Source organism: Lolium rigidum, chromosome 7 (assembly GCF_022539505.1).
Source record: "Lolium rigidum isolate FL_2022 chromosome 7, APGP_CSIRO_Lrig_0.1, whole genome shotgun sequence".
Lineage (NCBI taxonomy): Eukaryota > Viridiplantae > Streptophyta > Magnoliopsida > Poales > Poaceae > Lolium > Lolium rigidum.
The window spans coordinates 315,196,020-315,208,862 of NC_061514.1; the positions used below are offsets into that span (position 1 = coordinate 315,196,020).

At 43.8% G+C, this 12,843-nt stretch overlaps 1 long non-coding RNA gene across 4 annotated transcripts; it reads right to left on the reverse strand.

The window, feature by feature from the left end:
* Positions 1 to 279: 279 nt before the first annotated feature.
* LOC124678893 lies at positions 280 to 5,681 on the reverse strand. 4 transcript variants are annotated; one of them, XR_006994681.1, is made up of 4 exons: positions 5,572 to 5,674; positions 4,996 to 5,160; positions 1,121 to 1,229; positions 280 to 688 (listed from the first exon to the last, which is right to left on the reverse strand). It is a non-coding gene; the product is annotated as an uncharacterized LOC124678893 (long non-coding RNA). The 4 variants fall into 4 exon arrangements; XR_006994682.1 differs by lacking the exon at positions 4,996 to 5,160 and having other exon boundaries at positions 5,572 to 5,681; XR_006994680.1 differs by having other exon boundaries at positions 4,996 to 5,674.
* Between the last annotated feature and the right edge of the window lie 7,162 nt (positions 5,682 to 12,843).

Sequence of the window (12,843 nt, forward strand, 5' to 3'; positions counted from 1 at the left end):
CGCTCTCAAAAAGCGGCCGCGAATCCCCCGACAGGGTGTCGGACGTAGAGGCGGGAGGAGGCTGAGACGGTGACGGAGGTCGGAACAGCACGGCGGCGGCGTGTGGGGGCGGCGCGGCGGCAGGTGGTGAGGGCGGAGCGAGGTTGCTTAGAGGAGACGCCATCCTCCACTGAACTGAATATCTGTCCGTCTCCAAAGTCGGTCGAGCAGACAAATACTTCTTCTAATCGATGAAATCAGTAAATTCGGACTTACCTAGTGGGAAGAGCCCAGAACGCGTTTTCCTCATCATCACACCCCTCGACTATGCTGAACCTAATGGTCATATCATCCAGAGACACAGTATAAATACCCAATTTGGGATTCAGGACGTGCCTAGCTAGCATCCGGTGCTGGTTTGCATATCCCAGCATCCGGGTGCTCTTTTGCCCCAACCAGCATCCGGATGCTCTTTTGCCCCAACCAGCATCCGGATGCTATTTTGTCTCACCTAACACTCACCCAGAAAAAAAAACATACTACGTATATGCAATCCAGACGTAGACCATTTTCCCGAACGCCATCATGGGACTAGCCCTCACGTGTTGGTGTCCTCCTAGCTAGCTCGCAAGGGGCAACTACAACCAAGGACCACGTGACGTCCCTCGTAGCACTCTTCTCTTCTTTCTCTCGCAGATCTCCATTGAACCTGCAATTCATCAGATTTGCCATGATTTAAGGCTTAGATCCAAAGTAAAACAAAACGATGTAGGTATTCACAACACAGTAACCTAGCTTCCCCTATTCCCTCTTTATTTGTCTTCTTGTTTTACTCTTAGATTAGGATCCACATGTCTCTAGGGTTCTGGAACAAATATGTTCCTAAAACACAATAATCAAAATTAAGCAAGCATGAACTTTTGTGCATATTAGATCCATCCACCCGCACCCTGGATATAAATGATGTGGTATACCCAGGAAATTAGCAGCTACTTGGTACAACAACTTAATAGTAAAGTGAGCAACTTATCAGCTATCTAGAAAGCAATTTGGCATCAATGTTTATCCAAGTTAAACATTACCAGAAATCAACTTAACAAATCATCAGTGAGTATGTTAAGTAAATGGATAAGAAACTTACATTCGTCAGGCTTGCGCTCACGCTAGGCTTTGTGGGTGTCGCCACCTGCTCGGGCTAGGTGCCATGGCTTCCTCCACCACCGTGTTCGAGATGGTACTGGTGTGCGGCCCTAGATAAAAACTTTAAGCATGTTTAGAAGACAACATAATTAGACTAGTGACCAAGACAACATAATTAGACTAGTGACCAACTTATGCATGTCGCTCGAAAACAAAAACCTAGATGGATTGTACCAATACCCAACAACTTAAGCATGCTGTAGGAAACAAGTTAATTAATTTCACTACTCGACTTACTCATGTTGGCAAGACAAATAATTAAACCAGTGGACAACTTATGTATGATGCTCGAAAGGAACACCTAGATAGATTGTGTACCAATGCCATACAACTTAAGCATGATCAAGGAATCAACTTAATTCATTTTAGTATAACTTAATCCTACAGATAAAACAACTTAAGTAAATTGCTAGCAACTTATCCGTATAATTTAAAAAGGAAACGAAAAAACTAAAACTGCCCCCTATAAGTACCTATAATATGTCCAGTTTTTCTATTACAATCAAAACTACTAGGTAGTGGTCAGTAACATAAGGAGCTGAGGCAGTCTCTATTTCAGTTTGTGTGCAACAAAATCCGCAAACCAAAATCATGAAAAATTTATGGGGAGAAAAAAAATTAATAACTGAGAGAAAGCAACAAAATATTCATGGCACGTGCAAGTCAGGAAACAATAGTATCCAACTACCTACAATGTGAAGCACAAACTGAAAAAAGAAAAACACGACTAACAGGAAAACCATCTTAACAAATTTCATCTTTAAACTTGAGCATACTAACAAAGGCAACTAACTTAAAAACAAGAGCTAACTTGTATAGGTTGGCCCAGGGAAATAAAAACCTAGATATAATGTAAAGCACAACTTATTCAATTTCTTTTGCTAAGAATCAACTTAACTAAATTCTGTACCAACTTAACCATAACAATTAAAACAACTTAATTAAAACCATGAGCCAACGTATGCATGTTGATGAAAAAGAAAAGGCTCAAAAAGCTACAGGTAGGTTTATACCACATAGGAAAAACCCGTGTCAACTTAAACCCATGATGTGAAAAGCAAACTTAGCTATATGCAATACACATTTTAACCATGTTGAACAAACAACTTAATTAAAAATAGTATGCAACTTAAGCATGTTGAACCGTAATAGGCAAAAGAAGAAACTTAGTTATTTTTTGTAACCAACTTAAGCATGATGAACAATCAAATTTATTGAAAATCAGTAACAACTTAACTATTTAGTCAAAAAGCAAATTTAAATTGACCACCTCTGTTCGAGCGGGCAGCGAGCAGCTCGAGCAGGTGACCACCGACGGAGGAACAAGAAGGCCGACATTGCGTAATGGGTCAATTCATAAACAATTTTATAGGATTCTGAACATAAATTAGCATGGGCACCCTTTACATATCTTTTGTATTTTATGGAGATTCATCTTGCTTCTCCTATAGAGATACCCTTGAGAAAACATTTCATCTATACATATAGTGAAAATACTCACTTCTCCTACGAAATATAAACATGTGACAGCTAAAAAAATACAAGATGTCCACTCGCATATACGAATTATCATGAATGTAAAGTGGTACTTGCAGATAGCCGTGTTTGCAACAATGCGGAATAAGTGCTAGTCTGGATGGGAATACGATTAATGTGACAAGCCTCCATTGCTCACAAGTGAATTTTGTCATACATGGCAACAACGTGCGCATGAATGCTCACTATAAATAGGATTTCGTTTGACCACATCACTATAGGATTAAACACCTAGCTAAATCATGGGCATCGTGATGATTTTTATAGGATATGTACATCTTACATAGCCGACTCAGCACGAACGGGGCCAAGTACACATAAAAACGGGCAGGGAATATGCACCGAGAGCTGAAATCCCCATAGTCTAAGTACGAACTACTTCTCAACAGAACAAATCTCGCGGGATTGAGAGGTGTGAGCATACGGATTACCTATGTAGTCGATGTAGTCCTCCAGGCATGGATCCCGGTCGCCAAGCCCTCGCCGTCACGCACGGCTAGAGCTCCACGACAAATCCCCCTCCCCGACGCGTGCCTCTCGCAGTCCGCCGCCCCTACCATGCGGCTCGACCTCCTTCGATGAACTCAAGTCATCTCGCTCGCTCGCTCAACAACGAGAAGATCTGAGGGAGAAACCCTAGCCATTTGTGTGCTCTTGGAAGAGGAATGGGGACATGAAGCGAGAGAGAGAGAAGGGGGTGGGGGCGATAGAGGAAGATAGGGATCAATATACAACTTGGAAAATAAAAATACGAACTAAAAGCATACTGACAAAAACAACTTGTTTAGGTTATGTGTACAACTTAAGCATGTTGGACAAAAACAACTTAATAAAATCCAAGTATACAACTTACTAAACCATAGGATAAAACACAAATTTACTTAGCCACGCCGATCAAACAACTAAATGGATTATTATAAAACTTACTTGGAAATACAACTATGGTGGATTCCAGTACACAACTTAGCTATATTGAACACTGCAATTTAATGTAAATCAAGGTGCAAACTTAATAATGGAGCTGAAAAAATAGCTTAATTAGCAGATAAAAGACAACTCAGGCATGCTCACAGAGTACCAACTATGTTGGTTTCAGAAACCAACTTAACCATGTTTTAAAACTAACTTCAAAACAACTTAATTAAATTGTTAGACAACTTATCCATATAAATCAAAAAGGAGGCAGAAGAACTTAACACCCCCTATAACTACATCCAGTCTGTCCAGCTTGACTTACAATCAAAACTATTAGGTAGTGGTGAGTAACATCCAGAGCTGAGCCACTCGTTATTCCATACTATTGATTCATGAATTCAGTGGCTTCAGTTTCCCATCTCGTAGCAGTTTAGAGTTCCCCATAATTGTCTGTCATCCTAAACACGAACATGCTGACAAGTTTCAGGACAAGGCACTGGATGGTTCCATGCTTCTGCTTCAACTTTAAACGCACGCGAGAACTTGTGTGTCTTTTTTTTTCTAGAATTCAAGTTTGTCTGCTAGAAAAGCAAGTGTCTAATTCAAGGTCATTATTAAGCTCAGGATTGTCATTAGTTGTTTAACCAAAAATTAAATGCATTGGGGAAGTAAATTAGTTATGTGATATAGTCAGAAAAACAACTTAGCCAATCTAACAATGCAACTTAGCCAGATGAAAAGAAGCAACTTATTTAAATCAGTATACTATTGAGGGGCATTTTGGTGTAACTCAAAAACTGTAAGGATGTTGACAAAAAGCAACTTAGTTAGATGGTGGAACGAACTTAATTGTATTGATAAAAGCAACTTAGTTAAAAGGGGAGGAAGAAGCAAAACAACTCGCAAGAAAGTATTGAACAACGTAGGTGTGATCCTAATATAACTTTTACAAAAGCACGCAAGTAAAACCTAGAAGTATCGAAATGAACTTTCGAGTTAAATCCTTATTATGAAGTGGGCAACTCGGGGTGGGATCGGGAAGCTCAACGCTTGCGAAGTGGGCAGCGCGGAAGGGAATTCAGAAGCTCGATGCTTGATAAAAATGAGCAATGAAACAACTTAATTAAGGGCATGAGCAACTTAATTATCGTGGATAATCAACTTAATTAAGCGAGTAGAAACTCTACTAAAGTGAAACATAGCATGGATATTGTATCAACACAAAAATTTATAAAAATTAGTAGTAAACAACTTACTTAAGGATATGAACTTAATTACCGGAATAATCAACTTAACTAAAGTGACTAGCAACTCTACTAAAGAGAGTTGAAGCGATTTAACAGAAGATAAGGCGGCGAGATGCACCTAGCAATCATCTGTAGCCGTTCTTATCCCCGACATCATCCGAGCATCGGTCCTGAACCCGCCGCCGTGCATCCTTGCTGCTCCCCAACGCTGCCTCCGTGCGCGGACAGCCTGGGTGCCGCGATGAGCAGTGAAGGGTGTTGCTCCTCCATGGAGACAGCGTTGCTAGAGAAAGAGGTAAATCATCGTGGTGTAATTACTAATTAGCGATTAATTTGTGTCCGAATTTGCTTAGTACATCAACAACATCCGAAGGTGATTCGATCAGTATTCACCCTGCAGCCATTTGTTATCATAGGTGTATTTTTCTCCCTAAACCTTCTTAACATGAACATCTACGCCCACATTACTGCACGCACCTAGGCTGGCTGCTCTCACTTACATGCGGTTCAATCCATCCGTGCTATACAATCCTAATACCACACACATGTAGATAAGCATGTAAGGGATTAAATAAGCTAGTTCTACACACGCAGATGGCTTTAGAGTTGGGGTAAACATAGGAGTGATAGAGTCATGGCATCTGCAATAACAATTGTGAAGAAGAGAATAAACAGAAGATGGTGTGGCATCTACCTTCAGAGCACAGGTGTAGCTACGCTCTTGCAGCAGAGTTTGGGAGGCAGCGGCAAGGAGGTCGGCCACCTGGAACCATGGGATCCCGATCATTCCTCAAAAAAAAAAAAAAAAAAAAAAAGAGATCCCGATCTGCGCTAGCTCGTCAGGGACGACCCGCCTGGAGGCCATGTGCTGGTCTGGCGGCGGCAGGGTCGCTTCCTTGGCGGCTGGCCTGCCGACATCCCGTCGGGCGGCGGCGGCCGGAGACGGGGTCGGGAGGTGAGGACCTTTACGCGGGCAGGCGCGCGGCCATCGGTGTGCATCCCGATCTGCCGTCTCGCTGGTGGTTGGGGCTCGTGGCAGGAATGGCGGGGATTCTGAAGGGCGAGGCCGTCTATGGAGTGGAGGGGTCGGCGGCGGAAGCAGATGTCCCTCGCGGCGGAGAGGGCGAGCGTGGCGGCTACCGCGCTGGAATGGTCTGTACTAGCCGTGACTCCGTGAGGATTGAGGGTGAAGGGGAATGTGGGCCACCCTTGCACGTCGCTGTCCCCTGCTGTCGGCACGGAGCGGATCGCGTGGCTTGATCAGGCGCATCCGACGGCCCACAAACGAGTGCTCGCTTTGTCAAATAACATCTGAGTACTTTTTAGCATTTGGGATTCATCATATATTTGGCTCAGGACATGGACGCAGTTGGATTGGGTTCCTGCTTCAGCCGCTGATGGAACCACGAAAGAATTTCTGCCCACGAAGAACGTCCGATCCCCGATGCTTTCGACAGTCTCCCACGCATTGTCTTGTTGATTCCAGCGGAAAATCTTGGCGTCCGCTAAGTCCCCCAGGAAGCTAAAACTGCAGCAGCGCACCAAGAAGAGTTCGCCGCTACCGGGACACGGCACGGGGAAGCACTTGTAGATGGCATAATGCACGGGGCAGGGCGATGGGAGCCTGATATCTGTCCTCTCGACCGCCGGCGCCGGGCCCGACGAGTCGACGGCCACCACAGATACCATGGTCGTCGCGTACACCTTACCCTTGTGGCCAGGAGTTATAGGGCCGTCGAACTCGTCCCCCTTCTCGGCGAACTCCACCGGAAGACGGGACCACTCCTGGTCGCCGGGGCGGCAGTAGAGGAGGAACTTCTCCCTGGCCAAGTCCAGCATGACGGTGCAGTTGGGCGGGGTCTGGTTGGAGAGCGCGCAGCTGAGGTACGACGGTGGCGTAGTATCCTCCGGCAACGGCGGGAGAGAGATCACCGTGGGCGACTGCCAGTTCATAGTACCGGCGAAGCTCATGAGGAAGCACTCGCGGGTTAGTTCGTCTAGCATGAGCGACCAGTCTCCGTCCCTGCCGAGGCACCGTTTCCCTTCCAGCGCCGCCATGTCTGTCTCGTGCGAGCGGCATCCGTCGAACGGGGCGACGAGGGCCGGCTTGCTGGTCCCGTTGAATTGGATCACCCATGGCTGCTGCTTCGCCATCGATGGTCGATCACGCGCAGATACTTCTCCTATTCGATCTCTGCGCACAAAGTTTGGATCGATCTTGAAAATAATTACTACTGGGTTTTCTTGGGAGATACCTGGAAGATAAGTACCACTGTATATATGGATCAGCTCGCGGTCGACGACGTCGATCCGTGTACATATCTGTCGGTGACTCGGACTCGGGCTTGACTCCTATTCATACACATACTTCGTCCGCTCACCGTTCACAAATAAATATACCTCTAACTTTTCTTCTAAGTTAATGTCTTTCAATTTGAATAACTTTCTGGACAATAATGGTAGTAACACATATGAACTCGAATTGGTAGTTTGGTACTCCCCTGAACTACAAAAAATGGCAACAGAAGAAGAACAAAAATTAGATTATAAACTCACGCAACAATTTTTTTTGCTTAATTCCTTTGTGTATGTATATAGAAGAAAATTTATACTGAAAATTTCTAGGAATGTATTCTAATGGTGTGTATTGAATTTTCGAATATGCACAAAACTTTAAGCCCCGAGAAAGATTTTAAAGAGCACCACACTCATCTCCACCCTCGTTCCCATCTACAGCGAGCTGAGCTTCAACTTTGACGTCTATGAACGTGACCAGCATGTGCCACCGTGGGATTTTTTTTTTTGAAAAATCAAGGCAAGTAAAATGTAATCAATTTTTTTACTCCCTCTGATTCATATTACTTGATGCTAATATAGATGTATCTAGATACATTTTAGTTGTAGATACTTTCATTTTAGCATCAACTGATATGGATCTGAGGGAGTAGAAAAAATCTATCATCAAATATTATATCGTATATAAATCATATGAAAATATAGTTCATGATGTATCTAATGATTCTGATTTTGCATGTTAATAAGTTTTTGAGGCCCACGAGCTGGCATCCAGGTGAAAGGTTGAGGCCCACGAGATGGCATTCTAGTCACCCAGATTCAACATTAGTATTCTAGTCACCCATGCGAAAGGTTGGGGCCCACGAGCTGGCATCCGTCGAAGGGGACTGCGACGTCGGGCCATCTTCGCGTCAAAGGACGGGCCCAACTTTGCCTTCTCAGACGATCAAATGCCACCTCTTCTCCCTAAATCCACTCCGTGTACGGGTTCTGAAGAACCAGCCATTTAGGGAAGGTGGAAGCGTGGAAGCCTCCGGTAGGATCGAAGGGAGACCGATCGCTGCCTCACACATTCTTGGGCCGTCCTTCAAGGAGATCATGAACCAGCCATGTTGCATGCATGGGAAAGAAAAGCCAAGCATCTCTCAAAGCAATGCAGGCTCCCCTAAGGGAAATTTCCTCCGGGCCTCTCAATTACGGGGAAGATCCATCAGCCATAAAGCACACTAGGCTGCAACACAACCTCGGGGAGAAAGGGAGTACACCACTAGGCAAAAGGTCGTGGTGGTAGCCAAGCGAAATCCCCCAAACCGAGCACAAGGAGTGACACCAATCTACGTGGATACCAATTCGTTGGGACTCCATACACAAAGTTATGTATCAAGGGCGTCTTCCCAAAAGGATGACTCGAGTGTTTATATTGAACTCTTTGTAATCAACACCATTTTGATGTTCTTAAGTCGGTACTTTGTTAATTCTTAAACATGATTAAAAGAGTTTTGCCAACCAAGAGAGTATTAGTGAGATACAATAGCCTTCTCTATGCTAAGACGTGAGCCCATCTGAATGCTTATCTATAACAATATTAAATTTGCTATCACTTTTTAACTTGTTATTTGAAGCTATATTCATGATCGACACCATGTTTATGAGAGATCTGTGGGGTGAAATCATGACCGCCAGACCATTTTAAACTATAGAAGAGAGCATTTTTACTTTACTTTGCATGCTCTTTCATTTTTAGTTCTATATAAATCAAAAAATATAAAAATACTTTGCACTTCATATTTACTTTTGTTGTATTTTGCTAACACGCTATGTATGGCCCACAAACACCTCGGTGGAGTTGGAGACACAAAACTATTTCTTTGCATTTGTAGCTTGCTTGAAGAGGAAAAAAGTAGGTAGAACCACCTTTTCTCCAATAATTCGATATAAACCATCAAGTCACCTTTGTGAGGGAAATTGCGCCTGTTGCACTACACTGTGTTTAGATTCCCAACAAGTTGATCTTACAAGTAGATTTGGTGCCATCAGGCGGCGGAAGGTGGGGGACAAGCCGTTTGTCCATCTCATATCCACTTGGATGCAAGCCAGACCCAGATTTGGGTGGTGAATGGGTCCTTGCAGATAGGTAAGCAAATAGAAAGTGATTTGCCCCATCACGATGGGCCACTGTTTTTATCTGTGCGGACAAGAACGGATGCACCACACCCAAATGGGTTGTAGCATTGGAGATGCCCTGATATATCCCATGGGCTTGCCTCGTGAGCTCATACGCATTAAGCGTCCTCTTTGTGCTTCACCCTCTACCTCATGATCCCTATACTTGATGACATGTCTGTTGTCCGAGCTGCCGGTACAATGGTGTTAGAAATATGCTCTAGAGGCAACAAAGTCTTATTATTATATTTCATAATTATGATTAAGTTTACTTTTCCCTATAATTGTAATAGTTTCTTAATATGAGTTTCTAGAAACACCTAATAACATGGTGTAGAATAATAAACACCAAGTGAGATCCTTAGTCTAGCCTATGAGACTAGGTTATGTAATATTGATGGTCATGTTTTCCTGACCATGAGCACGTGTAAAGTGTTATAAGGTTGCCTACAATACATAAAAGAACAATATTGTTAGGATGAACAATGTTGTTGGGTAGACCCCTTTGTCATACAACGAAAAACATTGTCAATATGTTGTCGGTATTTTTCTCAATGCTAGAAGTATCACAAAGACACACAAAAAAGTTTACAACAAGAGACAAAATAAAGATCTTTGGGGTCTATATGAGTCATTATGGATATCAAGAGCCCATGTAAATTATTTTCGTGGAACATCTTCTGGACATCTCCACATATGCCAGAACCCGTAAGTGTTGGAGATATTCCCAAGAGGCAATAATAAAATGGTTATTATAATATATCTTTGTGTTTATGATAATGTTTACATACCATGCTATAATTGTATTAACCGAAACATTGATACATGTGTGTTATGTGAACAACAAGGAGTCCCTAGTAAGCCTCTTGTATAACTAGCTTGTTGATTAATAGATGATCATGATTTTGTGATCATGAGCATTGGATGTTATTAATAACAAGGTTATGTCATTATATGAATGATGTAATGGACACACCCAATTAAGCGTAGCATAAGATCTCGTCATTAAGTTATTTGCTATAAGCTTTCGATACATAGTTACCTAGTCCTTTCGACCATGAGATCATGTAAATCACTTATACCGGAAAGGTACTTTGATTACATCAAACGCCACTGCATAAATGGATGGTTATAAAGGTGGGATTAAGTATCCGGAAAGTATGAGTTGAGGCATATGGATCAACAATGGGATTTGTCCATCCCGATGACGGATAGATATACTCTGGGCCCTCTCGGTGGAATGTCGTCTAATAGCTTGCAAGCATATGAATGGTTCATAAGAGACCGCATACCACGGTACGAGTAAAGAGTACTTGTCATGAGACGAGGTTGAACGAGGTATAGAGATACCGATGATCAAACCTCGGACAAGTAAAATATCGCGTGACAAAGGGAATCGGTATCGTATGTAAATGGTTCAGTCGATCACTAAAGTCATCGTTGAATATGTGGGAGCCATTATGGATCTCCAGATCCCGCTATTGGTTATTGGTCGGAGAGAGGTCTCAACCATGTCTACATAGTTCGCGAACCGTAGGGTGACACACTTAAAGTTTGATGCCGTTTAAGTAAATATGGATGGAATGGAGTTCGAAGTTTTGTTCGGAGTCTTGGATGGGATCCAGGACATCACGAGGAGGTTCGGAATGGTCCGGAGAATAAGATTCATATATAGGAAGTCATATTCCAAGTTTGGAAATGATCCGGTGCATTTATGGCGGGTTCTAGAAGGTTCTAGAAAAGTCCGGAAGAAATCACCATGGAAAGTGGAGTCCCGGAGGGACTCCACCTTGCATGGCCAGCCAAACCCTAAGGGGTGGAGTCCCAGGTGGACTCCACCATAGGTGGCCGGCCACCCCACCTAAGGGAAAGGTGGGAGTCCCACCTTGGGTAGGACTCCCCCCTTGAGTTGGTTTCCCACCTATGGGAGGTTTTGTTGTTGGGGTCTTATTCGAAGACTTGGACTACAACTCTTGGGGATTTCCACCTATATAATGAGGAGGAGAGGGAGGGGGCAGCCACTCTTGGCCGCACCACCTAGGGCTGTCCATGGCCGGCGCCCTAGCCACCCCCTCTCCCCAAACCCTAGCCTCTCCTCCTCCACATAATACTCCCGCAGCGCATAGGCAAAGCCCTGCCGGAGTTCTCCACCACCACCGCCACCACGCAGTCGTGCTGCCGAGATTCCGAGGAGGATCTACTACTTCCGCTGCCCGCTGGAACAGGGAGAAGGACGTCTTCATCAACACCGAACGTGTGACCGAGTACGGAGGTGCTGGCCGATTGTGGCACCGTCAAGATCTTCTACGCGCTTTTGAAAGTGACAAGTGATCGTCTACCGCAGCAACGAGATCTAATCTCGTAGGCTTTGGAAATCTTCAAGGGTTAGTCTCGTTCATCCCCTCGTTGCTACCATCTTCTGATAGCATCTTGGCTTGGATTGTGTTCTCGCGGTAGGAAAATTTTTGTTTTCTATGCTACGAATCCCTACAGTGGTATCAGAGCCGTGTCTATGCATAGATTGGTTGCACGAGTAGAACACAATTGTTTTGTGGGCGTTGATGCTTTGTTGTATTTAGTTCGTTACTTTGCATCTTTGTGGCATGGTGGGATGAAGCGGCTCGGGCTAACTTTACATGACCGCGTTCATGAGACTTGCTCCACGTTCGACATGCAACTTGTATTGCATAAGTGGCTTTGCGGGTGTCTGTCTCTCTCACCATAGTGAATATTAAATTTACTCTTTCTATTGACAACACTAGTATCACCGTTGTGGTTCATGTTTGTAGGTAGATTGGATCTTAATGGAAAACCCTAAACCACGTAAAATATGGAAACCAAATTAGAGACGTCTAACTTGTTTTTGCAGGGTTTGGTGATGTGATGTGGCCATGATATGATGATGAATATGTATGAGATGATCATTATTGTATTGTGGCAACCGGCATGAGCCTTATGGTTGTCTTTTAATTTCATGTTGAGTAGTATTTCAAAGTAGTTGTAATAGTTGCTACATGAGGTGAACAACCATGAAGACGGCGCCACGGACCTTGACGCTACGCCGACCATGATGGAGATCATGCCCGTTGATGATGGAGATCATGTCCGTGCTTTGGTGATGAAGATCGAAGGTGCAAAGACTAAAGGGCCATATCATATCACATATGAATTGCATGTGATGTTAATCCTTTATGCATCTTATTTTGCTTAGAACGCGACGGTAGCATTATAAGATGATCCCTCACATTAATATCAAGATAATAAAGTGTTCTCCCTCGTATGCACCGTTGATATAGTTCGTCGTTTCGAAGCATCTCGTGATGATCGGATGTGATAGACTCAACGTTCACATACAACGGGTGTAAGCCATGTTGCACACGCGGAATACTTGGGTTTGCTTGACGAGCCTAGCATGTACAGACATGGCCTCGGGACAACGGAAACCGAAAGGTTGAACACGAGTCATATGTATGATATGATCAACATGTTGATATTCACCATTGAAGCT